The sequence below is a fragment of the Protopterus annectens genome, chromosome 4.part0 (genome assembly GCF_019279795.1).
Source record: "Protopterus annectens isolate FY-2018-M chromosome 4.part0, PAN1.0, whole genome shotgun sequence".
Taxonomy (NCBI): Eukaryota; Metazoa; Chordata; order Ceratodontiformes; family Protopteridae; genus Protopterus; species Protopterus annectens.
In genome coordinates, this window is record NC_056733.1 from 1,411,799,749 (window position 1) to 1,411,826,510 (window position 26,762).

Here is a 26,762-nt window from a genome sequence, read left to right on the forward strand (position 1 = left end):
TTGTTATATAGATAAACCAACAGTTACTGTACGTTTTAGAGTTAGAGACACCTTGTTATTTATCTATTAAGGCAGGTTTGACTGACATGACGCAAGTGTAAAAGTAAAGGAACAGACCTTTTTGGAGTTAGACTGCAGTAATAGTTTGTCCGGCTTACCTTAATGGGAAAAAAAGCAGTTCTTTCCAGCAGTCACACCAGGAACTCCTTGCAGCAAATACCGGCGAGTGTCAACAGCTATCTCTGGCGGTCTCCGTGAGTGCACCAATGCAATAGAGGGATCCAGTAGCAAGTAAAGTCTCAAAAAAAGGAAAGAAATACCTGTAGCTGGACCCTCTATTTATTTGGATAATGAAAGAAATTTAGGTTGGGGGTGGAGCTGGTATGCAAGCGGTGGTTCGGATTGCAACAATCCAATTGGCTGCCACCACTTGCTTTAAAAACGGATTTACAAGTAAAACTTTAATGTGAACTTAATGTGAAAACACACTGAATTGTAACTATATAATGTAATTTACATGTTCAGTTACAATTTCAGTGTGTTTTACATTAGGTTCAAATACAAATGTGCAGTACAGTTTTTTCGCGCTTCAGGAAGCATTCGGGGGTATCAGCTTGAAATTAGTACCTTCTCATGGCGCGCTCGGTGTTAAGCACACAGGCACCATGAGAAGGTACTCGGGGTTAATGAGTTAAATACAAGAAACTCCGCTTGGAAGTGGAATACTTCCAGGAATGTATAAGAGCTAACATTGTACTGAAGGGTTTGAGAATGTATCAATACCCTACTGGCCTGGTACCCGACTCTTTATTCCACCAGGAGCCAATAAAATTATTTAATAAACAAGGACTGGATCTTCTAGATCTCATGTGTAAACATTATAGCATTATGGCTGATGAACTAGTGGATATAGCATCTGTCCTGGATGTTCAACTAAAATCTCATGCTGATTTTGAATGGTATAAATACGAGTATTCTCGTATTTTCCAGTCAATTGATTTTCATTTGAACAAATCCAAAGCCACTAAGGTAAAAAAACGTGAGCGTGATCGCCAGCAATACCAGAATGGTATAGCATATCCACGCCCATCAGTTGCATACGTGTAGAAGGGGTGGGCTAACGCAAATGCCAATCAACCACATAGTGTAACAGGAAATCAGGAGTACATGCAGAGGGGCGGGCATTGAAAAAATGCAATGGCGAACAACAGTTCTGAACACTCGCTTTAGCAGGATGTTACAGAATTACAGGACAGTAGTTTTGATGCTCCCAATAACCAGTATGAGAGTCCGAAAAGAAGTGAGCGTACACAAAACCGGAATGATCAACAGACTCTTACCAACAATCAACAGAACAATAATTATCAGGGTTTTTCAAGGGGAGTCCAGAAAAACAAACGGAACCAGAGCAAAAAGAACAACATATGGAAGTAATAGAGAATTTAGATAACAACACTACAGAAATGCCAGCTATAATTTTGAATATGGAAGGTGACTTTTTTGTTTATAACTTCTCTATATTGGATATTTCTGTTGAGATGGTTAACACTTTAGCTAAAGGAATGAGTTTTACACCAGCTAGGAGAATGGACATATCTAGCAGCATTCTTGACTTGAAAATGTATGTTAGGAAACTTAATTTAAAATTGTTATTGGATAACACAGCTGTACAATCACAAGCACAATATAGAATATGAAGTACATATAACCCCCCTTTGCGCAATTTATTACATACATTTGAAAAGATATGTGAATTGGACATGAGAACATACCAAAAGGAAAATAGATTCAGGGGTTATGACCATAATTTAACTAAAGATAAGCAAGCATGGTTCAACTTGATAAGATCAGCTAAGGTATGTGTCATGAAGCCCGACAAAGGTGGAGGCCTTGTATTTATGGATTTGGATGACTATGAAACTAAAATAGAATAAATGTTAGCTTCTAGTTCATACCACAAAGCCTCCCTTAATGAATACAATACAGCTAATGAATGTATCAAAATCTACATTAATGATTTATTTAAACAAGGAAGATAGATATAGACATGTACAACTACATGATAGTGTTAACACCAGTTGCACCCACAATGTTTGGGACCCCCAAAATCCATAAATCTTTATTTGACCCCACACTTAGACCTATAGTTGATGGCAGGAATTCTGCCACATATGCATGTGCTAAAGTGATAAATAATATACAATACGTAACAGCAGAAGAAGTAATATGCAAAGATTCATGGTCATTCCTGCAAAAAATTAATGAATTGAAGTATGACGAACAGTACAACTTCCTTACAGTAGACATAAAGGACATATACAAGTCAGTACCACAAGCACTGGGCATAGAGTAGGTTAGTCAATTATTAAGGAAGAAAGGGGCTCCTCAGAATGACATCAGTCTAGTGGAAGAACTTCTAGACATAGTTCTGTCCCACAATTACATTTATTTTAAAGGAAACTATTACCTGCAAAAAAGCAGATAAGCCATGGGTTCCGACTGTGGCTCTAGCTTCGTGAATTTGGTTATGAGTTACTGGGAACATCAATATGTACTCAATAAGGAAGGAATAGCCTCAAAAATAATTTATTTTATGCACTATTTGGATGACATCTTTTTACTAATAAAAGGGAAACATGAAGAGGCAAAAAAATCTCATTGATTATTTTAATGAGACTACAGACTTCTTAGTGTTTACATATAATTTTGACCCAAATGAAATAGCATTCTTAGATGTCCAAAATACCAAAAATTATGTTGAAAAGAGATACTAAGCAAAAATTTATAGGAAACCATCTTATTCAAACACATTATTGCACTATACAAGTGCACACCCTTACCACCAAAAAAGATCGGTGGTAAAGGGCCAATTAGTAAGGGCTGCCAGAATGGTGTCTACAGATGATGACTTCCATAGTGAATGCCAGTTTGTGAAAAAATTATTCACAAAAAGAGCATACCCAAGTACTTTGATTGACAAACTAATAGAAGAAGTTGTGGAGAAAAGAATTAATGGTGTGTGCATACCCATTCTGAGTATACAACACCCTCCTGGGTTGAATGACTATTCTATGAATGATAGTCAGGTTGATATGGAAAATCAGGTCCAGGACACAATCATTGGGACAGGTACGAACCAAACTGATTTCACAATGAGCTATATTACAACTTTTAACCTTGATTATCGTCACATAAAAAACATACTGATAAAAAATTGGAATATTCTGTTAGAGGACAAACTAATAGTGGACAAATTGGGTACAGAACCAAGATTCATTCCTAGGAAGGGTAGAACACTCAAGAATATATCTGAAGGTGAGTGCAGGATCCAATCATATGCAATAGAGATGAAACAATGTGGTAGTTTCTCCTATTGCAAATACATTCATGTAGGTGCATCACTGCACATAAACAACACACATTTGAGTAACAGAAGAAAAGTTAATTGCAACTCCAAAATGAATGTATATGTGGCTAAATGTCAAAATTGTGATTCTTTCTATGTCGGTAAAACTGAGCATAGAATGAGAGACCGCATATACGAAGATATATATTGTATTAATAAACACAAAATGGACAATGCTTTAGCAAAGCATATAGAACAATATCCAGAACATGCATTTAAATTCTGGGTACTTGATCGAGTGGACAGTAATCCAAGAGGGGGTCCATTCACCTTATTATTAGAAAAGTTGGAATTGCGCTGGCAAATTCGTCTCAATGCTTATAACTTTCCAGGATTGAACGACATGTGTTCTATCACGTTGTTTAAAACTGAAAAGTTTAATTAGTTGAAATACTGTAGTAATAGCATTACATAAATTATGTTTTACTTATTAATTTTTCACAGGAAAATGTTTATAATGTAAGGTTAGATAAATGAGGAGACTCTTTACATTTTTACACAATTTTCGTATATGATTCTCACCATAGTGCTGCTGCGATAAATGTATTCACTTGCCTGTTTAAATAAGGCAGTTTTAAAGAACAGGAAAAAGCATATTATATTTACAATGATATTTTAATTACTGTTCTTTTAAATTTTAAGATGGAGAGACAGCTGATTTTAATCATGGTTTAACATGACTATTTAAACTTGATTTTTGCAAATGTTAGTATCTGATGAAGTTCAAAGAAGTATTTGGACAAAAAGCACTCCATTAAACTTTGTGGATTCAGTCTTCAGTGAAGTTGCCGGTTGTTTTTGTTTTAATTTCTTAGGATTATGAACCCTGACAAAAGTGGGGGACTTGTGGTGATGGACTCAAATGAATATGTCAACAAGATGTTAACTATTTCATACAGTGATACATATGAGGAAGTTTCATCTAATGAAATGAATATTGCCTATCATAGGATTGATTTATAGCTTGAAGACTTGTTAAATAATCAAATTACTTTGAGTGACCTGGACTTTCTCAAGGTGTTCCACCCAAGGACTCCCACCATATTTGGTATACCGAAGACCCATAAATGCATCAATGATCCTCCACTGAGGCCAATTGTTGATGCAAAAGCCTCTAAGATGCTCCTGTTAGCAAAATTTGTGGAAAAGAACATTAAAGGGTTGTTGTCAGAATGTAGTTATATATTTAGAGACTCGTGGGACTTTTTGTCCAAGGTTTCTAACCAAATGTAATACCCCACGAGGAGGGGCTAGAAATGTTTCAAGAATTTCTGTGCAAACATCCAATGGTTGATAATGGCAAAGTTTCTACTGTTGTGGCACTTATGGACATGATATTGGGAAACAACTATAATTTTTGAAAATCACTTGTTTCACCAGTTAAAAGGGGTAGCAGTGGGGGGCAGTATGTGCCCAACATTTTCCAATATTGTATTGACCAACTGGGAGAGTGAACAGATATTTAACTCAGAGTTTAGCAGATGTTGGACATTTTATGGATGCTTCCTGGATGACATAGTCATTTACCGGGTAGAGAAAGGCTGAATTAATTTTTCAAATTTCTTAATTCAAGCACTACTTTCCTTCAATTTACTTTGGAGGTAGATACAGATACACTGCATTATCTTGATGTTTTGATTGTTAAAAACAGGGTGGAAAAGAGATTTGACTCTAATCTCTGTAGGAAACCCACCTATTTGAATGCCCTATTGCACTACAAAAGTTTTCACCCAGTTCATCAAAAGAAATGACTAGTGAAGAAACAAACGGTAAGGCGAGCAGGTATGGTAAGTGAGGGCGTAGTCTTTGTCGAACAACGAACAGCTTGGAAAGAAATGTTGCTGAACAGGGGTTACCCCCTATGGTTCCTCAATAGTATTATCAATGAGGTTACCAGGAAAAGACAGGAAGGAACGTATGTCCCCCTGCTAGGAACAAATCCAGGAGAGAACTGTCTGATGGCAGGAGGGCAACAGACATGAAAGTATCAGTTTCCATCATGCATTGATTTTACTATACGACATACATTTTGATGGCATAAGGAACATTATTAACCACAATTGGACTATTTTTAGAGCTGATGGAGAGTAGCTTGAAAAAACTGGGCACAAACCAAATGTGGTTTACAAAAAATGATTTGTGCTTTAAATCCATGCTTGAGAGATGTAGGAAGGGTTTACAGGGTGGGCGCATGTATAAGTGTGGCCACTGTAACCAGTGTAATTTTATCAAGGAAGGTGTGGAAGTGTCTACACCTAGGTGGGGGAACATGTATTTTAGACATAGACTGAACTGTCATAGTACTAATGTGATGTATATAGCTTTGTGCCAACAATGCACCTCATTTTATATAGGTAAAACAAGAACAAGTTTAAAACAAGGATTTACCAACACCAATATAATATTCACAAGCTGGATGACAAAAATGCATTAGCCAAATATATTATTAGGTTTCCTATGCATTATTTTAAGTATTCTTGTATAGAAAAAGTTAGTTTTGACCAGAGGGGAGGGCCACATGAAATTTTACTTGAATATAAGAACTGATTTGGCAGCTAAGGAGTAATGCCACTGTACCCCCTGGTTTAAATGAATCCATTACTATAAATAGTATTTTAAAATTAAAAGCTGAATTTGTGTTTTCCTAAGGGCTTGTACATATGGGGGTATTAGTAAGTAGGAATTTTGATGCTAGATTTCAAAAACAGGCAAGTTGTTTATGTGTGTAGGTCTTTATATGTGTATAACTTTATATTAGACGTATGTATTGTTTTAAGGATTAATTGAGAGATGGAATTTTTAGTCATGTAACTTAATTGCTGTATTTAAACTTAATTGTGATTTTAAACTGTGTTCTGAAGAAGTTTGACATTGTTCTTACGAAAGCACTCAACATTTGGAATAAACTGGTGCTTGGTGGTGTTTTTCACTTCATTTTTTTTTTGTTTTTCTAAGTTTTGTCTTTTGTTCTTTATCAGTGGAATTCTAAATTGTTTTAATCGCTAATACAGTAGTAAACTTTGCATTCTCCTTCCCTTCAATTGCAGTTGTTACTAAACTAGAAAAATAACACAAAAAATGCTCCCAATGTGTACTATGAGTCAGTCAGCTTTGAAAAAGTAATTGAGTCATCCATGTATAGTGAAGTGGTAGATTTAGATTCAAGTGACAATATATCCGTTATAAAATACATGTGATGTCTCAGCTAATGCCATTGGTGTAAAAGGATAAACCCCTGGGCAGGCCCATGAAACCTGAGTTTTATTAGCAGGCATTTGACAAAGCTGGCAGGAAACAATGGAAGTGAGTAGCCACACCAACTTGTCCATGATGGGGAGAAGAAGGATTCCTCCTGGCCACCCTTATTCACATATGCCAACCCTAACCCTATCCCTGCTTCTAACCCCAACCATATATGATAGGTTACTAAACACTCTTTACCTAACAGATCCACTAAATACCACACACACACACACACACACACACACACACACACACACACACACACACACACACACACACACACACACACACACACTCAACCCAAATGCCAGAAGTTTCAGTATAAACAAAGATTTCATCATTACTACCCACTCTCACTTACCTTACATTCATACATTACTACCCACTCTCACTTACCTTACATTCACACATTACTATCCACTCTCACTTACCTTACATTCGTACATCACTACCCACTCTCACTTACCTTACATTCATAGGTAATAGGTTCAAAGGTAGATACTAGGCTATTGGCCCTAGGGCCTATATAAGCCTAGGCAAATGGTACCCTGGCTTTTGCCATGCAAGAACCTTATTTTCCTGTGCCCCAGTCAAGCAGAGCCACAGAAGTGAATTTCCTATCTCCCATCCAATCATCAAGATTTTTCTTGAAGAGTGCTAATGAGGAGCTTTGTTTGATATAGATAGGTAGTTTGTTCCAGAGTATGGGAAGTCTCTGAGATAGGAATCTATCTCTCCAGCATGTTCTGTTTATTGTGGTGACAAGGTTTAGGTTCCTAGAGCGTGTAGCTCGGAGGGATTGGAATTTCTTTACGTGGAGCATGTCCAACAGCTCTGGGTTTGACATAGCTTTGTATGTTAGGCAGAGATCACCTCTGAGTAGGCGATATGTGACAGAGTAAAGCTGGAGCTTTTTGAGATGGTCTGCGTAGGGCATCTGTTTGAGGCCAGTAATCCTCTTTGTGAGGTATTTCTGTGGCCTTTCCAGTTGTTGTAGATGTCTTGTGAGGTACATACCAAAAGGGGCGTTTTACTCTATAATGGGTCTAATGAGTGATGAGTTGAGGGGAACAATGACCTCTTTTTTCCTGGATGAGAAACCTTTTGTGATGAGGTGTGCCACGTAGAAGGATTTCCTGACTACTGTGGCGATGTGATTATCAAAGGAGAGACTACTGTCCACATGTGTCCCAAGGTCTCTTATCACACTTTCAGTGCTAAGTAGACTACCGCCTATGTGGTAGTTCATGGGTACAGAGTTTTTACCAAAAGGGATGACAATGCACTTTTTGGCATTGAGCTTGAGGCCATGGCTTTGACACCAGGCATCTGTTCCAGTGAGGCCCTTTTGTAGGATGTCCACATCGTTAGGAGATTTGATTATGGCTCCTAGTTTGCAGTCATCTGCGAACTTTGTTAGCCAAAGACCTTCTGTGTTAGCCTGTACTTCAGAGGAGTAGATACCAAACAGGAGAGGACCTAGGACTGAACCATGTGGTACTCCACTTGTCACTGGTCTGAAGTTGGATTTAGTGTCTGCTACTTTCACAGTGTGGGTTCGGTCAGTGAGCCATTTGGCAACCCATCTTGTGACATAGGGATTTATACCTAGCTTAGTGAGTTTGTCTATAATTCCAGAGTGGGAGATGGTGTCAAAAGCCTTGGCGAGATCTAGATAGGCTGTGTGTACCACCTTACCCTCATCTACAGCTTTGGTGACTGCTTCAAAGAAGTCTATCAGGTTTAGGAGACATGATCTGCCTTTTACAAACCCGAACTGGGTAGGGTCCAGAGTTTGGAGATTACCAATGTCATTGTTTATAAGTTCCATGATGATACGCTCCATAGCCTTACAGACCAGGCTCGTCAGGCTAATGGGGCGGTAGTTCCCGTGGTCCGTGGTGGCTCCCCCTTTGTGGAGTGGGATAACTCTTGCTGTGTGCCATTCAGTGGGCACAAAGCCTGAGGTGAGGCTATGATTGAACATGGTACTTAGGTGGGGTGCCAGTTCGTTCTGTAGTTCATGTAGAACGCAGCCTGGGATGTTGTCAGGTCCCATAGATGCTGTGTTCTTGGCTTTGGAGAGTGTGTTTTTACCTGTGCAGCCATGATTACAGGTACTTTGCATTCTTCCGGTATAGAGATGGGCCCTTTAGGGGATGAGAGAGGGGTAAAGTTAGCACTGAACCTATCTGCCAGGATGTTGGCAATATCAGTTGGTTCTGTATATTTAGTGCGGGTCTATATTATAATACCGAAAATCCTTTTAAGCGAACACAAAAACACTGACACGTATTGCGCAAACCGCGATTATGTCAAACGTATGAAACCACAAAATACAAAAAGTCGAATCCCCATAGTTGGCCAACTCCACCTCCCACTACATACTGCCTACCCAAACAAAATAAATAAACCACATGCATACACTAACCAAAACCCTACTCCTAACCTTAAAGTAAAGCACCAAAACCCTATGTCTAACCCTACACTAAACCTTACATACATTACTATCTATTCACTTACCTTAACCTGCACCCTAACCCTAAGGTCTGTAACTATCGCACACTTACCCTACAGCGATATACCAAAACAAAACAAATAATCCACACACATACATTTAACAAAACCCTAATTCTAACCCTGCACTAAACCTTACATACATTACCTATCTATGCACTTACCTTAACCCTCATCCTAACCCTAACGTCCATAACTATCGCACACTTACCTTACGGAGCTGTACTGCAGACGGGCCAACCATGACACTTCGACTTTTTTATTTCGCGGTTTTGTACGTTCGACATAATCGTGGTTCGTGCAATACGTGTCGGTATTTTCGTGTTCGCTTAAAAGGATTTTCGGTATTATAATATAGACCCTTTAGTGCCATTGTGCTTTAACTCAGAGCAGATCTGAGTGTTGTCATTGAGATTCTTGACATAGCTATAGAATGCTTTGTGGTTGTCTTTAGAATCAGTGGCGATTTTGTTTTCGTAACTAGCTTTGGAGGATTTTATAAGGGATCTCAGCTTCTTACTGAGGCTGACCACGGAGTTCCTCCAATCATGGGATTTTACTCTTTTTTGCAACAGTTTCTTTCTTCTGTTGTAGAGTTTATTTATAGCAGGGAGGCAATTTTTAAGCCTAGCCAATTACCTCATGTGAGAGCCAAACCCTGCACCTTGTGTCTGTAAGGTAAACTCCTTAACCATTATTCAATGTTTCATGATTTATTTCATCCTGCACTCGGGAGTTAGTGTATCTTCCCAATTCTGATACAAAACAGCATTCAATGAGTTGTGCAATCAGTAGTACAGTACCTCCTAGACTGATAGCCCATCCAGTACAACAGCATGATCTGCAAAGTCAAATTATTTCTAAAGGTCATGGGATAGAGTTCCCAAGAGTTGCCCTTTGTTAAAGTAACTCTTCACAAATTTATTGAGTCATCATCATCATCATCATCATCATCCCCTTTTTCCCATTTACATGGGGTCGGGGTATCGTATTAACTGTCTCCAACTCTCTTGATTCATTGCCACTCTCCTGCCTTCTTCAACACTCATGCCTGACTGTCGCAGATCTTCTTTCACACAATCCATCCACCTCTTTGCTGGATGCCCTCGCTTCCTCTTACCTTCTTCCTGTCTGTCCCAAATCTCCCTCACCAGATTGTCTTCTGCTTTTCTACACATGTGCCCATACCATCGTAATATGTTTTCTTTGATCTTTTCTGCAATTGTAGCTACTTTGGCTTCTGCTCTTATGTCCTCATTTCTTCGCCTGTCCCGCAGTGTGCATCCTACCACCTTTCTCAGGCACTTCATTTCCATCACCTCTAGCTTCTTCAACTGTTCTGCCTTTACTGCCCAGGTTTCTGTACCATACAGTAGTACTGGTCACACCACTGTCTTGTACACCTTACTTTTCAGCTTCTTTGGCATTCTTCTGTCATATACTACACCTGATACTCTATGCCAGTTGGCTGCAGCCCCTCTGATTCTAGCTTTGACCTCTTCATTCAGACTACCCTTCTCCTCAACCACCACTCCCAGATACTTGAAGCTGTTTACCTGTTCCACTATCTTCCCATCTATCTCTATTCTCAGCTTCTTCTGATTTCCCCAATCTGCTGCCATTACCACTGTCTTATCTGTGCTTAGTTTCATCCCATGTGCCTTCAGATTTGCATTCCATTCTCCTATCCTTTGCTGAAGTTCTAGATCAGAGTCTGCCTGTACTGCCACATCGTCTGCATACAGCAGCTTTGTTGCTCTGACCCCTCCAACCTGTTTGCTGATGTAGTCCATTACCAGTATGAACAGCAGTGGGCTCAGAACTGAACCCTAGTGTACACCCACTCCCACTGGGAACCCCTCAGTGAGGCCAAACACTGTTAGTACTTGAGTCACTGGGTCCTTGTACATAGCCTGTACTAATTCTACCAATGTTTCTGGGACTTCAAACCACCGCAGTACTGCCCAGATCAGCTTTCTTGGGACCTTGTCATATGCTTTCTCCAAGTCTAGGAAAGCCCAGTTTGACTCTCTCCTCTTCTCTAGTTTCTTCTCAAGTATCTGTCTCAATGCAAACATCGGGTCAATTGTGCTGCATCCTGATCTGAATCCGAACTGTTCATCTCCCATCTTACATTCTACTTTTCTGTGTATCCGTTTATCAATCACCCTGTCCAGAACTTTCATGCAATGTGGTAGGAGTTTGATGCCTCTGTACTGTCCACAGTTGTGGATGTCCCCTTTGTTCTTGTACACTGGCACGAGTATGCTTATTCTCCAGTCATCTGGAATATGCCTTTCTCTCCACACTGCAATTAGTACCCTCAGGAGCCATTTCTCCCCTAGCTCACCCAGCATCTTTATCATATCTGCTGTGACCTCATCTGAGCCTGCTGCTTTCCCTGACTTCATTTTCCTTAGTGCTGCTCTTACTTCTTCTAAGCTGGGCTCCTCTTCTACTCTCATTGTAGGCTGTTTCTGGGGCAGTACCGCTTCTGTGGGGTTTTCTTCATTCAGAAGCTGCTGGAAATACTCCTTCCATCTGCCTTTGATGTCCTGTGGGCTGGTAAGCAGGTTGTTGCTGGAATCCCTTATGAAGGGTGTCTGACTATCTTCTTTATCTTTCTGTCTTTGCCTTGCTACCTGGTATAGTTTCTTTGTGCCCCTTACTGAGTCACTTTCCAGAAGCTGATAGAGTGCCTCTGATGCCCTATTCTTTGCTATTGCAACTTCTTTCTTAGTTTCTTTGTTAGCCAACCAGTAGTCCTTCCTAGCTTGGTCAGTCTTTTCAATCTCCCACTTCTTCCTGCACTGCTTCTTTCTTTTGATTATTCCTGCACTTCTGCATTCCACCACCAGCTTTCCTTATGTACCTTATTTCCATACCTGGCTCGGCCACATATCTTTTCTGTAGTCCTAACACATGCTGTTTTAGATGCTGCCACTCTTCTTCAACTCCACCTATTTCCTCCTCTTCTTGGGGTGCTAGAGTCCTGAGTAATTCCTTGAACTGCTGTACTTTCTCTCCAGTCAACTTCCAGGTCTTCAGCCTGGTCTCTGTTGACCTTAGAGCCTTCTCTGACCACTGCTTGCAGCTGATTGTGGCAACTACTGGTTTATGCTGTGAACCGACTGTTTCACTGGGGATGACTTTGCAATCATGGATTCTACCCCAGTGCCTTTTCCTTACTAGGAGGAAGTCTACCTGAGTTGCATGTTGGCTACTCTTGTATGTGATTTTGTGACTGTCTCTCTTTCTGAACCATGTGTTGGCTACTATCAAGCCATTTGCCAGACAGAAGTCTAGAATGGCTTCTCCATCTTTATTCCTATTGCTCCACCCATGTGGACCCAGGCAGTCCTCATATCCTGTTCTGTCTGTCCCGATATGTGCATTTAAGTCACCCATTATCAACACCAATTCATGTTGTCCTGCTTTATCTAGTAGGTCCTGCAACTGCTGTCTGAATGCACTCTTTTCCTCACTATCACAACCCTGCTGTGGGGCATAGGCTGAGATTATGAATACTGTCCTATCATTACACTGGAGTCTGATTGCCATGAGTCTGTCATTAATTCTGATGATATCCCTCACTGACTTCTGAAGCCTCTGTCTCACCACAATTCCTACACCATTTCTAGCCTGTCCACCACCTGAGTAGTAGAGTCTGGATCCCAAGCCAAGTGGCTTTGTTGCACTGCCCTTCCATCTCGTCTCTGGGATACATAGGATGTCCAGCTTTCTCCGTATCATCATGTCATCCACTTCTAAGCTGCATCCTGTCAGTGAACCTACATTAAGCGTAGCAATTCTTAGTTCATGTTTGGCAGGTTGGTTGGTTTTATGTCCAGCTTTCACTCAACAGAGCTATCCCAGGTAACCCAGGCTGGGCAACTAGACACCGGCCAGCCAGTAGCGGGCACACACTGGCCAATAGAGGCACATATACCCCTCCCACCATTAGCATGGGTCCCTGGTGTGGGTCAGAGAGTAGGTCAGGTCCTCAACCCACTTATCACCGGTAACTACCCATCCCCATTTTTTGGCGACAGTCAACATGACCGAATCACCTTGAGCCATATTTTACACCATTGAGTGGCTAGCCCTGCCACGGCGTGCAGTTTGTGATCCATGTTCTCCTATCTTGAGGATACTGCACACCACAATAGATGCCCAAAGCGGTTGGTCTTTTTACAACTCTTCCCCCCATTGGGCACCATGTAGAGTCTGCGCTGCTGCCCACAGCTTCATTCATTGGTGAGTTTGAGATGTAACCACTCTGCATGTTTTTCGAACATGGGAGAAACCCCATGGAGACACAGAGAGAGCATGCAAACTCCAAACAGGCGTTAGTTGGAGGTCAGGATCAAACCTTGTACCTTGTGCATTGGAGGCGAAGACCTTAACCACTAAGCCATCTGGTCTCTTTATTAAGAGTAACTCATACAATATCCATGCCATGTGATGGTCAGAATCTACTCTACATATCAGATACAATTCAGTTGTTATTTTTTATGCCGTTTGCCATTGATGCACTGCCAAAGGACACCACAGAGCTATTAAAACATAGGAATCATAGGAAGTTCAAAGTTACCGAATGCTGCAACCACTGACTAGCCAGTGCCCAGATTAGACTGTACCTCCCTTCTAGAGGTGGCAAGAGTGGGGAGCTTAGAGCAGCCTATCTGTCCCTGGAGGAGTGAAGCCAGCACAAGAATCTTGTAGTCTATTGGCTGATTTGGGCCAGTTTCTATCTCTTTCAAGTCCCCCTGTATAAAACCCACTTTGGTGCGGTTTTTGCGCTTGTTCCTACTCAGCAAAGCTCCTCGTGGTCCTGCAGAGTGGTGCTAGCAGCAGAGAAACAAAAAGAGCGACTGCTTACCTGATTAAGTATATTTTTTCTGCTATTACCTGTGCGACTGTCCGTTCTGACTGAAAAGCGAGAATATCTGCTCTTTTGCCTGTTTAAAGCTGTTTTAGAGTTATTTTTTACCTGCACTTTAAAGGTTTGTCCTGTTTGTTGAATTTACCTGTTGAGGCTACACACTCAAGTGCGCTAGCCTGTGTTATATATTTACTGCATTTTCTGCTGTTTGTGTACTAAAAAGCAACAAAAACCAAAAAAAAATTATCCTTATTTCCCGCCTTTCCTGACCTAGAATAGTCCCTAATACAGGCTTTGCTGTATTCTGGACTTTTGATGGTTCCTGTGTTGCCCATTTCCTTTCTTGGATAAAAGGAGGCTTCCTTGTTCACCAGTGGGAGTGGGGAGCTTAGAGCAGCCTATCTGTCCCTGGAGGAGTGAACCCAGCACAAGAATCTTGTAGTCTATTGGCCGTTTTGGGCCAATTTCTAGCTCTTTCAAGTCCCCCTGTATAAAACACACTTTAGCGTGGCTTTGTGCGATTTTGCACATAGCGCAACGCCGCTTAATTGGGTTTAAACCATTCTCGGCTCCACAAAGTCTACTCTTCACTTTTTCCCTTAAAACTGCTGTAGCTCTCAAAATAAACACCCTATTCTTAATCTAAAGCCCGACACTTGCTCATACAAGCAATTCTATAAGTTAGCACTAAAAAATTAAAAGCACTACATCCTCACATACTCCCTTTGAGTACTCTCTTCCCCATTGGCCCTTTTGATTCAATTATAAAGGAGTTCCCTATACTATTCTAGCATGTCCAAAGGTCAGTTGTCGGTTTCCTCTCCAGTCCAGCTGGTGAATCTGGGAATCTTGAGGCAATGTTACAACTGTCTCATGTACACAGACAACCCTCTCCTCCTCCCAACAAGTTCTAACATATGTGAGAGATGCAACCATACAGCCAAACTGGAGGCTGAGCTCTCTCAACACAGTGCTGGCGTAACCAGTCAGGAGGAGAAGGTAACCACACACACCACAATTCCAGTCCCACACAGACCTACCACAACAGCAAACCAAACACATAAACACATAAAAACATACTCGGAGGCTCTAAATAAAAATCTGCCTAAGCAGCAGAGACCTCCAAAGCAGACATCCAAGCAACTGCTACCCCAAAGCAGAACACATGCATCACATAGTTCACAAAGCCAGTGTGCCGAACAGTCACAGCCCTTAAGGCTAAACAACACACCTGATGCACTTGTAATAGGTGATTCTATTGTCAGACACACTGATGTCCCACTCACCAGGCTGAACAAGGAGAAGGTCACGGTGAGCTGCCTGTCGGGCGCTAGGATTCGCCACATAACACAAGTACTCAGGTCACTCTAAGGCAAATACAAATATGACTCAGTCATTGTCAATGCTGGTGTGAATGACCTGAGACGTACCTTCCTGGACTACATGAAAAAAGACATAGAGGAGCTCTCTGAGCATGTAGCCCAGGCCGGTATGACCCTGACCTTGAGTAGCATCTTACCCTCACCAAGAATGATGCCACAATATAAAGACAAGATGATCAATTTCAACAATTGGCTAAAGTTTTGGTGTCATTCAAAAGGGATCCAGTGCCTGTCAGCCGGGGATGATATGCTCAACAAGCCACGTTGCTTCGCTAGGGATGGCTTGCACCTGTCACCCCTGGGCTTTCGTATATTGGCAAAGGCTCTTGCCACACCCATAGTGCCTTTTTTAGGCAAGGCTCAAAAGACAAACCCACCTCCCTAGATAACACAAGGAAAAAGAAACTAAGGGTAATGCTACTCAACGCCAGAAGTCTAAACCTCAAGATGCATGCACTCGAAGCTCTCCTCAGCATGGAAAGCATCAATGTCTGTGCAGTGACAGAAACCTGGTTCAAGGCTCCTGAGAGCACCCCAGCACTACCAGGTTATACCTCATACCATGCTTTTTGGCCCCAAAACTTGGACCGAACCACAAAAGGAGGGGGAGTATCCATATTCATCAAAGATACCCACACCTCCAGGTTGGTGGTACTGCACGAAGCATCGGAGACCATCCATGTGCAACTAACAGTGAGTAAAACTGCCTTTCAGTTTATAGCCTGCTACAGACCACCCTCCCAAACTCAGGAACCCCACTCGGCTTTCCTGAGAGCACTGGAAAATATGAAGGTCTCTCCAAACACCATTATATTGGGAGACCTCAACTACCCAAACATAGACTGGGAGCATTACTCAAGCCCCAATACCCTAGCCCAAAGGTTCCTAGAATTTATAAACTCAAATGTTATGGAACAACTAGTCACCACTCCCACAAGAGGGGAAAACATACTGGACCTGATCATCACCAACATGGGGACTCTATGCTCCATACCAGAGGTATACCCCTCACTGGTAAGATCAGACCATAAATTAATCTTACTGGATGTCCACATCCCGACCCCACCCCCAGCCCAGAAAACCACAGTGAAAAACTTCTCTAAAGCAAACTTCTCACTCCTCAAAACCGAGGTGGAATCCTTCAAACCCTCCCAGGCCAGTGGAAACTACAGTCCAAACAGCAGAATCCTTTATAACAGCATTCTATGGACACCTCCAGGAATGCATGGATCATGCAATCCCATATAAAACCAAGACCCAATCCCCCAAAGGCAGGCGTCCTGTCTGGTGGACCCCAGCCATAAATAAACTATACAACAGAAGGAGGAAGCTACTACATGATAGAGCAAAATCCCTAAAAGGGAAGGCATCTCTGATCGGTATTAGCAAAAAACTACGGTCCCTCATAAAATCATCTAAGGCCAGCTTAGAGAGAAAAATTGCACAGGACACTAAAGATAATCACAAGGCTTTGTTTAGTTATGTTAGGAACCTGGGTGGTAACTCCCAGGTATGCTCAGAGTTAGTCTAAAATGACAAAAAATACACTGAACCCACAGACACTGCCAACATCCTGGCTGACAGGTTCAGTGCAAACTCCCCGCCCGCCCCCCCAAAAGAGCAAATATCTATCCCAGCTGAGTGCTGCCCCCCTGACATCTCAGATGCTCAGGTAAGCGCCGCCCTCTCCAAAGCAAAAAACACAGCATCAATGGGACCAGACAGTGTCCCATTCTGCATCCTACATGAACACTAAGAAGAGCTGAACCCCAACATAAAGCTACTGTTCAATCTCAGCCTTACTACAGGATAAGTACCCAAAGAATGGCATACAGCAACAGTGGTCCCTCTCCACAAAGGTGGTGCCTCACCAGACCCTGGAAACTACCGCCCCATAAGCCTGACTAGCCTGGTCTGCAAAGCTATGGAGAGGATCATCATGGAACTCATAAATAAAGATATTGGGGACCTACAGACACTGGTTCCTACCCAATTCGGCTTTGTTAAGGGCAGATCCTGCCTTTTGAACCTGGTCGATTTCTTTGAAACAGTCACCAAGGCCATTGACGAGGGGAAGGTGTCCACACAGCCTACCTGGACCTCGCAAAAGCCTTCAATACAATACCCCACTCGGGCATCATAGATAAGCTCTCCAGCTTAAATATAAACCCTTATGTCATAAGATGGGTTGCAAACTGGCTCAAGGACAGAACCCACATGGTCAGAATTGCTGGAGCCATGTCAGACTCCAAACCAGTTACAAGCGGCATCCCACAAGGCTCAGTCCTGGGACCTCTCTTGTTCGGTATATATTTTTCGGAGGTACAGGCCAACACGGGAGGAATATGGCTGACCAATTTTGCAGATGACTGCAAACTGGGTGCCATAATCGACTCTCCAGCTGACACAAGCATCCTCCAAAAGGGTCTCATTGAGACAGATAACTGGTGCCAGAGCCATGGCCTCAAGCTAAATGCCAAAAAGTGTATAGTCATCCCCTTTGGCAAAAACAAAGTGCCCACAAATTACCACATAGGTGGAAATCCATTAAGTACGGAAGAAGTAATTAGGGACCTGGGGACCAAAGGTGATAGCAATCTCTCCTTTGACAACCACGTGGCCAAAGTGGTTAGAAAAACCTTCTATATAGCCCACCTTATCATGAAGGGATTCACATCTAGATCAGGGGAGGTCATCGTGCCTCTTTACTCATCCCTCATCAGGCCCATAATTGAGTACAATGCCCCATTCGAGATGTACCTTACCTGACACCTGCAGCAACTAGAAAGACCCCAAAAGCACCTCACCAAGAGGATCAAGGGGCTCAAACAGATGCCATATGCTGCTCGGTTAAAGAAACTCCAGCTCTACTCAGTTGCATACCGCCTACTTAGAGGCGATCTATGCCTGACATATAAATCCATGTCCAACCCAGAATTAATGGACATGCTTCACCTCAGAAAATCCAAATCCCTTTGAGCTACGCGCTCGAGGGACTTGAACCTCAGCACAGAAATAAATAGGACATGCTGGAGGGACAGATTCATAACCCAGGGGCTCCCTTCACTCTGGAATAGAATCCCAGTCCATGTTAGGCAGAGTCCCTCACTGACTCTCTTCAAGAGGAATCTTGACGAGTGGATGGGAGATCGTAGGTTTACCCTGGGGATCACTTCTGTGTCACTGCTAGACAGAGGCACAGTAAACTAACCTTGAAAAAGGGCATATTAAAACTCATTTAAATTGGGTGGTGAAAGCCAGACACACTCTGGCTAGGCTTATAAATGCCCTAGGGCAGATAGCCTAGTATGAACCTATGAACCTAAGACCAGTCATGCCCAGGCTAATTTATGAATACCCATCCAATTATCTAGGTCCCATTTGAAGGAAGATAGTGCATCACACTGTTTTATTTGCGGGGGGGTCTATTGCAGAAGTGATGGAGGTGCTAAGTAATGAATCTGTCTCTCCACCTTGTTTTAATGATCTGCTGATGCAGGTTTACATTCTTTGTTCTGCTATTTGTGGAACTGTTTGATTTATGAAGGTACAATGGATCTTGGACTATGGGTCCCTAATTGCTCAGAAAGCAAGGCATAGGTGTCCTATGTAGAGACTACAAAACACAAAAAGAGGGATGGTGTCTTTAGTCTTTTCAGAAAGCTTAGGAATTTTAAGCCTGTGATCCTCTTTGTTGGGAAGCTCTGGGGTCTTTCCAGCTGTTTGATATGTTTAGTGAGGTGCATTCCAAAGATGGCACTGTATTCTGTAACTGATCTGATTAGTGCAGAATACAAGGGAACAATAACCTCTTTAGATCTCTCGGCAAACAGCTGCGCCAGGTTGAAGGATTTATTGATAACTGCTGCAACATGACAGTCAAAAGAGAGGTAATTATCAGTTACTAGGTCATTAATTACATTTTATTTTATTTTACATTTATTTACTGGGAAAGTTCGACTGGACACGTCACACATTTTCATTCTGAACTTAGGTATTGTCAATGCTATATACTGTGGCATGGTTTGTCTGCCAAATGCAATAATGTAGCATTTTTTCACATTTAACTTAAGCTTATTTTCAATATGCCGGGCATTTATAAGAGCAATTTCCTGCTGGTTGGCTTCTGTGTCAGAGGGGGATTTGACAGTGACTCATAGTTTGCAGTCATCTGCAGACTTGGCTTGCCATATGAATTAATTTTTAGTCTGTACGTCAAAGAAGTAACTATCAAACCAAATCTGTCCCAGCTCTGAGCTTTGTGGGACACCACTGGTCACCTTCATTTTCTCTGATGCTGCCCCTGTACCTGCACCATGTGGGTTCTGTCTTTTATCCAGTTTGCTATCCATCTTACTAGATAGGGATAAGTTCGTAAGATCAAAGGTACTTACTAGGCTACTGATATGTAAGAATCTTAAGACTTCTAGCCCTACATTCCCATGATAGTTTTTAGTCCTTTTATTTTGCATATGAACAACCCATAGGTGGGCCTAACAAGAACATATTGTGTTATTCACATGTTTACCCTATCCATAAGGGACAGAGGTGCTAACCCTGAGTGAATTTGCAGTTACTCATCCATTTGTCTAAATTACATTCGAACAGAGTAAGAAATTCATTTAATGCATTTGTTGACTGGGAAATGCTGATTGGGCACAGAGCCCCTTTTCAACTAAGGCCCGGGGAAAAAAGCTTCAAATGATATATATTACAGATTTATACATAGTGTATAAAAACAGCATTTTACAAGCATATACACTCTAGTGAATAAAGACATTCTGTAAAAGTTTATTTATACATGGTGTAGAAAAGGCACTCAATAGTATTTTGAAAAGTCTGCAAAGTAATGGAGTCATTGCAATAGTACAGTAAGGCACATATACAGTTTATTGTTTTGAACAAAAGAAGTAGATGAGCACAATTCAATATGCAGACAGAAAATTCCGTGGACCAGTAGCACTATATATCTATATCCATATCTATCTATATATCTATATCCATTTTTGGATCTACTTTATTTTGGCGAATTCTGTTTCACCAAAACGGGACATTCACAAGTGGATTTACTCGAAAGTGTGTTTTATTGAAAACGCACTTTTGCATAAATCAGTAGTTAAAAAAAAATTAGGTAAATAAAGAAAAACATGCGGTTTGCATGTTAACTTTGTTGTACATCAATGTTCAGTTTCGTGTAAATGCATTTGCGGATTTACATTTCAGTGAAATGCAAATTCGTTAGAATGTAGTAGATCCATATATATATATATATATAGATATATATATATATATATATATATATATATATATATATACATATATACATATATATATATATATATATATATATATATATATATATATATATATACATATATATATATATATATATATATATATATATATATATATATATATATATATATGGGTCTATATTAGTTCACCGAAAGTTTTTTTCAGTGAACACCTTTCCGTCAACCCCTATTCAAGGAAATTCCCTTCTGCGAGTCACTGAATTTACTAAGGGCAAGGAAGTAGTCGGCCAGCTACACAACTTTGCCCTCTTCTCCACCGTAGTGTGATCTCGGAGTCGGTGTATGTAGTTAGAGGGGAGTGTGGAGGCACAGCTCCCCAGTTGGGTGGGTTTGATTTTGTTAGTTGTGGATTCCATTGTAATGTGGGGCAATTGTTTCCTTGCCCTTGGTAAATTCACAGAAGCGAATTTCACTGCATAGGGGCCGACAGAATGGTGTTCACTGAAAAAACTTTCAGCAAAGTAATATAGACCTTATATATATATATATATATATATATAGATATATATATATACGTATACTCATACAACAACTCCGAGGTCACACTGCATTGAGGAAAATGGTAAATTTCCTGATCTTCACTGCACCGCGATCTCCATTCAAAAGCTTTGGGTTTTCAGAAATTCCATCATATTGTATCACTGATATGAATTTCGAGTTTCTAAAAACTCAATCAACTGATAGGGATCTATATATTTATATTTATATATATATATGGTTCTACCTGACATAGCCGAAACCACACAACACCGACAACCACATCACCGACACCACATATTCGACAGTCCATAAACACGAAACCACACATAACCGACGAAATATAAAACGGTATACAACACAAACCACGAAATATATATATATATATATATATATATATATATATATATATATATATATACATACATACATACATACATACATTTCAGTGGACTAGTAGCACTGTATACTTCATTAAGCAATTTCATAATAAAGACATAAAACTCAGAAATGGGAGAAAGCAAACAGAGTTGCATAAAAGCAGCTTCCTTTTATGAAGTTTGGGACTTTTGGGACTGCCATAATGGTTAAGGGATTTACCTCAGAGACACAAGGTGCATGATTTGCTTCTTACCTTTGAGGGAAATTGGCTAGGCTTTACATGGTCCCCAAGAGCAGCTAGTCTAGTTATTGCCTATGAACTCAGCTTTAGTTTTTTTTTGTTTTTTTAACTAGTCAGCAGCTTGTGTAGTAGACTAAAGACTGATCAAAGAAGAATGACTAGAAATGACTGATGGTGTTAAGAAGGAGGAGATGGAGGGGAAAAGAAAATTCTGTAGATGAATGTAAGAAGGATGAAGTGAGTTGGAAAGTGGAGGGAGTTGTAGTTATGGCAAGTGGTTGAGAGTATAGTGAGGAATAATTGTAAGAAAGAAATGAGAAGGAAGTAGCTTTTGGTGCGGTCTACATGTGAGAAGGAAGTAGCTTTTGGTGCGGTCTACATATGAGAAGGAAGTAGCTTTTGGTGTGGTCTACATATGAGAAGGAAGTAGCTTTTGGTGCGGTCTACATATGAAAAGGAAGTAGCTTTTGGTGCGGTCTACATATGAGAAGGAAGTAGCTTTTGGTGCGGTCTACATATAAGAAGGAAGTAGCTTTTGGTGCGGTCTACATATGAGAAGGAAGTAGCTTTTGGTGCGGTCTACATATGAGAAGGAAGTAGTTGAAGGGTAGGAAGACGTATGGAATTATGGTTTAGTCTAGAGGTACTTATTCATGGTTAGTGAAAGGGGAAGATACAGAGAGTTTGCAGGTGTGACTTTAACTTCTGTTTAAAATATTTGAATTATTGTTCTGTTTTTGGAGAGGGAGGCATGGTGTTCTTTGCTTTAGTGACATACTTTGGCAATAGACTAACACCAGCAGTAATGCTGGATTTAGTGATGTGGAGGAACAGCATTTGCATTGAGCAAGGTGGTCTATTTAGTTTGAATGGCTAGATTAGAATTGACAGAGAGAGACAGGTTGTAGATTTCTAGATGAAGTTATGAGTAGTTGCAAGTTGGGAATAAGAAAGTAAGTGTGGTAGTTCAAGCCAGATTAGTTCTTTGATTGTTAGGCAGTGGTGGGATTTTTGTGAGTGATTTACTACAAACTTTGCTACTTTGTGAAAACATTGTTCAAGCATTGAGAACTAAGAGACTTGTAGGTTGCTGAAATTAGGGACAGAGAAAATACATTTTCTGAGTAGCAGGGCAGAGGCTAAATGTTTTCTGGTTTGGCCAGTGAAGAAATTTTTGACTCTATATAGGGAACCCAATCTCTGGTGTTTTTTTTTTTTTCTTTTACTGTATGTTGGATGTGGTATTCAAATGTTAAGCTATTCTCAATGTAGATGCCAAGCAACTTACTATGTGGGACAATTTCACTTTTAGTGGTATTTGCTGAGACAATATCAAGGGATGGTTTCTGGGCTGAGAGATGTCTTGGGATACAGATAATCCGTTTGCCTTTTTTGGGTTTAAGAAAAAGGTGTGAGCTGGTTAGCCAGGCTTCAATGAATCAGGTTAATTCTTCAGTGATTTGTTGCAGGTTGTTAAGGTTTTGGGCACTACATATGAGGGGAGAGTCATCAAAGTACTGCATTATTGTGGCTGATTTGGAGGCTAATGGGAGGATATATATGAAGATGTTGAAACAAATGGACTGGGAGGAAAGGGAACACATCTCTGTGCCATTTTACAGCCTGTGATAAGATAGCAGTTAAACCATGACATAGAGATTTCATCAAATCCTAGAGCTGAGAGATTTTGTAGGAGTATGGGGTGTGAGACTATGCCAAAGGCTTTGGAAAGGTCTAGAAAGGTGACATATACTAGCCTTCTTTCACAACTATGGGTACAATATTAGTGAAATGTGGGAGGGCTGTAGTAGTCCTATAATGGAGCAGAAGCTGTGTTGGGAAGGATAGAGGAGGTTATTTTTGGTGAGTTGCTGGGAGACCTTATATTGAGTGCATTTTTCCAAGAATTTTAGATAAGAGGACAGGATAGCAATAAGGCAGTAGTTACTAAGTTCAGTGCTATTTTTTTCTTTATGTAGTGGTAGGATATAACTTTTTTCAATAGTTTTGGGATATATAGGTTCATAGGTTCATAGGTTCATACTAGGCTATCTGCCCTAGGGCATTTATAAGCCTAGCCAGAGTGTGTGTGGCTTTCACCACCCCTTAGGATGAGAATACTATACCCATTAGTTTCCTGTGCCTCTGTCCAGCAGTGATACAGAGATGATTCCCGGGGTAAAACTACGATCTCCCATCCACTCGTCAAGATTTCTCTTGAACAGAGTCAGTGAGGGGCTCTGCCTCACATGGACTGGGATTCTGTTCCATAGTGTAGGGAGTCTCTGGGTGATGAATCTGTCCCTCCAGCACGTCCTATTTATATCCGTGTTGAGGTTTAAGTCTCTTGCTCTCGTGGCTCTGGTGGATTTGGATTTTTTGAGGTGGAGCATGTCCATTAATTCCGGGTTGGACATGGCCTTGTATGTCAGGCACAGATCACCTCTGAGCAGATGGTATGCGACTGAATAGAGCTGGAGTTTCTTCAGTCGGGCATCGTATGACATATGTTTGAGCCCCTTTATCCTTATGGTGAGGAACTTTTGGGGTCTTTCCAACTGCTGCAGGTGTCGGGTAAGGTACATTCCGAATGGGGCGTTGTACTCAATCATTGGTCTGATAAGTGAAGAGTACAGGGGTACAATGACCTCTCCTGATCTGGATGTGAATCCCTACATGATCAGGTGGGCAATGTAGAAGGTCTTCCTAAACACTTTGGCAATGTGAGTGTCAAAAGAGAGGTTACTGTCAACTTGGGTCCCCAGGTCCCTGATAACTTCTTCCGTGTTTAATGGATTACCACCTATGTGGTAATTAGGGGTTACCTTGTTTTTCCCAAAGGGTATGACTATACATTTTTTGGCATTTAGCTTAAGGCCATGGCTCTGGCACCAGTTATCCATTTCTATGAGACCTTTCTGGAGGATGTCTGTGTCTGATGGAGTGTCAATTATGGTGCCCAGTTTGCAGTCATCTGCAAATTTTGTCAGCCACAATCCCCCTATGTTTGCCTGCACTTCAGAAAAATAAATGCCGAACAAGAGGGGGCCCAGGACTGAGCCCTGTGGGACACCGCTCATGACCGGCTTAGAGTCTGACATGGCACCAGTAACTCTAACCCTGTGTGTTCTGTCCTTGAGCCAGTTTGCAACCCATCTTGTGACATATGGGTTTACATCTAAGCTGGTGAGCTTTTCTATGATGCCCGAGTGGGGTATTGTGTCGAACGCTTTTGCTAGGTCAAGGTAGGCTGTGTGAACTGCCTTACCCTCATCAATGGTCTTAGTGACTGTTTCGAAAAAGTCGACCAAGTTCAAGAGGCAGGATCTGCCCTTGACAAAGCCAAATTGGGTAGGATCCAGTGTCTGTAGGTCCCCAATGTCTTTATTTATGAGTTCCATTATGATCCTCTCCATAGCTTTGCAGACAAGGCTCGTCAAGCTTATGGGGCGGTAATTTCCAGGGTCCGTAGAAGCACCGCCTTCTGTGACAGAGTAGTTTATGAGTATGGAAATGGGATAGGCTATAGCTTCAGCAGACATCTGTAGATATTCGCCTTTTATGTTATGTTATGTTTTATGTTATGTTATGACTAACAGAGATTTTTTAAGTGCTGTTTAAATTTATTAATTATGATTATCAATGTATTTCATTTACACATTTAATGAATTTAGAAGAGATTTGCTACTTTTAGTAGCACTTAAATTTGTTTAGCTGCTGGTTAATGTTCGTTGACATCAAATGATTACATTTGTTAAACAAAGTATAATGTTTGCAGCACTATTGCACTTTAAAAGTTGATTGTTTTATTCCAATTGTTAACTTAATTGCTTAATTGGCCGATTAACTTGTGTATTTATACAGTGTGGCCACACTTGCATTTTAACCTTGAAAAAGCCTGGAATTGTCCAGGCGAAAGCGCTTGGTTTACTTTTGGATTATTCTTCTGGTCTTTACTTTGTTAATAAAAGATTTGCGGTGGAACTACCTGGATTGTCATTCCTTTACCACCTGAGGAAGAAATTTGTACTGTTTGGTTCGGTACTCAACTTGTACTGTTTGGCTTGGTACTCAACTAGTATTGGAGTATTTTTACAGAAATTTCTGCTGTGCATGAACGGATTCCAGTTACTTTAACGTTGTTTTTGGTTCAGGCTTGGTGAGTTGTTCCAGTTCCTGTTTTCTTCAGACATCTGTAGATATTCGCCGGTGAGATTGTCAGGTGCTAGAGTGGTAGGTTTTAGTTTTAAGAGAAGTTGTTTAATGCTTGATGTGGGAACTGGTTGCAATGAGAAGGGGTCAGAGTCACAGGTGTTTTTGGGGCTGGAGGGGCCGGTGGAAGGTTTGTGGTGTTTGATTAGGGATGTGACTGAATTTATCAAGTGTATACTAAAGATAATGGCAGTGTTTTCTGTGTTGTTCACTGTTGATTCAGGTAGAGTGGCATGCTCTGGTTTGAGGATTTTGTTAATAGCTGACCAGAATGCCTTTGGGTTTTTTAAGGTTTTTGGACAGTAGATGAGTGTAGTAATTTTTTTTTTATCTATTTTGATTGGTAGTTAGTATTATTTCTGATTTGTTAAAATATTTGTAAGTTGTTTTGTGTTTTGTTTTTGATCCAGGAATTCCAGGCCTTGTCTCTGAGTGCATTAGATGTTTTATGGTTCTGGTCAGCCAATGGGCTGGTGTGGCTTTTACATATTTTGCTCCGAGGGGGTCTACTGTTTTGACAGTATTTGTAATGCATTTCTTTTTAATTATGTTGGCATGGGGGATGGTGTCAAATGCCTTGGCCAAACCAAGGTTAGCTGTGAGTACAATGAGATTTCTGTCAACAACTTGTGTTACCTTCTCAAAGAAGTTAATCAGAATCATTAGACAGGATCTATCTCTTACAAAACAAGACTTTTGTAGA